Source organism: Hyposmocoma kahamanoa, unplaced genomic scaffold (genome assembly GCF_003589595.1).
Source record: "Hyposmocoma kahamanoa isolate Upper Pololo Valley unplaced genomic scaffold, ASM358959v1 100021, whole genome shotgun sequence".
Taxonomy (NCBI): Eukaryota; Metazoa; Arthropoda; class Insecta; order Lepidoptera; family Cosmopterigidae; genus Hyposmocoma; species Hyposmocoma kahamanoa.
This window is the reverse complement of record NW_020653200.1, coordinates 10,913,780-10,916,539: the sequence shown is the minus strand read 5'-3', so window position 1 is coordinate 10,916,539 and position 2,760 is coordinate 10,913,780. Positions and strand designations below refer to the sequence as shown.

Here is a 2,760-nt window from a genome sequence, read left to right as displayed (position 1 = left end):
TATATATATATATGTATATATGTATATATACACACACATACACACATGTATACATATATGATGTGGTAGTATTTATAAATAAATACATAAAGTTTTGGCAAACATATTATGATTATTTTGTGTCTAAGATGCCTCTGCAATTCATATAATGATTCTACTGACCTTAACCTTTCCGAGTTAAACAATTCTCTGATACATCCGTTGGTGAACAAACCGTCTAAAAGCTTGTTGTGTAAATTTGCGAAATGCTGTTTTTATCTTTGTTTTACATCCTTTTGTAAGGTAAGTGCATCCACTTACCTTACAAAAGAATGTACAGCATCCTTTATCGACAATATTATGTTCATTCGTATAGCGCCATATTCTGAGGCAAAAATAGCTTTGTACGTGTCATTGGATTACGCATTTACGCATTAAGCAACACAAGGCATCTATTGGTAAATTGTCACTATTTGAATGACTGTGAAGTACGTAATTGCAGTATTGAATATTCAATTTCTAAAAATCTACTCATTGTTTTAATTGTAGCTTCTAGAGAGTATTATCAAGATACATTATGCTCCAGGTGGTCACCAATAGTGATTCATGCTGTGGTGGACTATCGCCTAGATCTACTTCGTGCCTAGAACTGGGACAACACTTAATTGTTTTTCTTTTTTAACAGCCCTGATTTCAAACTAGTGAATTCCTCGTGCTTCGAGTATACCGAAGCAATCCACTCCGGGATATTTCCAAGAATATTCATACCAGAACCAATCTAGAAAAGGGTATTTTCCAAATTGGTCCTACCAGGAATTGAATCCGGGACCTCCTCACGCAGCGCCCATAGAGCAAACTATAGGCCATCCAGTTAGTCGACATTTGCACGTTGAATGTACTGACATTATCTTGTTTAAAAGATAATGAAAACCCAAAATTATAATGGAAGCCGTATGTCATTCGTGATTAGTTCTTAACAAAGAGTCCTTACTATAAATGTCGTCTACACTACTGATGTAATTGTAGGCATATCTTTTGCAAAATGACTTAGTACTGGCAGACATGTACCTATAATATTGCTTTGTACGGGGCGTCAGCCACACGCAAACTTGAGCAACCATATCTTGGGCAACGTTATTACTTTCCGATTTCGGACACCAGCTTATTGTTGATATGTCGAGAACTTATTATTCGGCTGATGGTATCTCGTAATAGTTTTTGGGGACGCCCACTACAATCGTTATTTTGTGACGTACTAACATGAGTTTAGTAAATAATGAGTGAAAGAGATGATTGGTTGATAAAAGAAATAAGTCAATAATTAATTCCCTGAAGAAGGGCCTATAAGTTACTTTTTATATCGACTTTTTCTGTAATATACCAATATGATAACTCAATGCGTGATGAAACATGTCCACCAGAAGGACGTGTATTGATACGGGGACGTAATGGTTTTACCAACAAAAAGTGAGTCCAGGTTTATGATGATATGGAATGGTGTAACGGGCGTTTTCCACAACCCAATATCGCAGCGCCTGTTTTGCCTATTATTATGATGAAATAGGTACTATAATAGTCAATAAAATGGTGTTTAATTCCATTGGTAATAATTTCACTGCCGAAGATTAAGCTGAAATTTATCTCTGCTAAGTAAATTAGACAGCAAATAAAGCAATTCGTACAGTACGGACGCAATTATTATTCACGAAGTATGTCAACGGTATGCATTGCAGTAATCGGTCACAGATAATGTTATGAAATTTAAATCCGAGGTACGTTATTACCGTTGATTGAAGTAAAGTTTAGACCACGCTAGATACTTACTTCTATTAGAGATGGTTTACGAAACATCAAAATGACAAATTATGTGGTTATCAGGATGACGTTAAGTAGCGTAGATTGCGCTTGCAGAAATTAAAAAAGAAAGAGACTTCTCACGTTTTAGGAAGTGGTGTTACCGAATAGACTCTTTTATGTGAGTTCTCAATGTCCCAAGGTTTTATAAAAATTATAACGCAAATTTAATAACGTAACAAACAAATCGAAACGTCGGTTTGTTCGAAAAAACAAATATAGACGATTTAAATCCGGAAAAAAAGTTTCATTTCCTATGTGTAACAACCACGAAAACCTAACAACTCGATATGTTATAAGACGTCGAAATTTATTTTTACTTGACGGCATACTTTTTTTTGTGAATACATGTAATTTGGGACAATTAACACAACATTCAGCGAATTTACCTATTACTGAAATATGTTGTGTTGAGTATTATTGAAGATATCACTGTAGTTTTCAGTTGTTTTAGAATTTTCCTTTATTATATATTTTCCCTTATTAGTTAAATGTATCGTATAGCAAATCTTGATTTCGTTGATAAACAATATATCGCATAGCTGTTAAAATGAAAAGATTTGAACTCACCTAGTGTGTTGAAAAGATGTGAACAGTAAAAGAGCTAGATCAAACTGAATACACTCGCGTCGTTCTTGGAGGCTCGTAGTCAACTGATCACGAGTACAAAATCACAAGCGCTTTTGCTCTCCACTAGACACTGACCTGCAATACTACCTCTCTTGTGTAATTTAGTAAATTTTTGCTCATTATCAAAATGCTGGCAACATTTCTTTGAGACGCTACTATGACACATTTAAAATCTTCACGAATTATTTTACTACTTGAGATTGAGAAACAAGATTTCCTTTCAATATCAAGTTCAATCCGTAATTTTCATTTTATATATTGTAGCAGACTGAAGATCACAAACTTGATTATTATATA

General features: G+C 34.3%; 1 protein-coding gene across 1 annotated transcript in view; it reads right to left on the bottom strand.

The window, feature by feature from the left end:
• Window positions 1–2,473, bottom strand: part of LOC113228697 (alpha-tocopherol transfer protein-like) — a 17,723-nt gene extending 15,250 nt beyond the window's left edge. Inside the window, exon 1 of the mRNA XM_026462065.1 lies at window positions 2,404–2,473. The gene's annotated coding sequence lies outside the window, so the exon portion shown is untranslated. The remainder of the gene's footprint in view (window positions 1–2,403) is intronic.
• Between the last annotated feature and the right edge of the window lie 287 nt (window positions 2,474–2,760).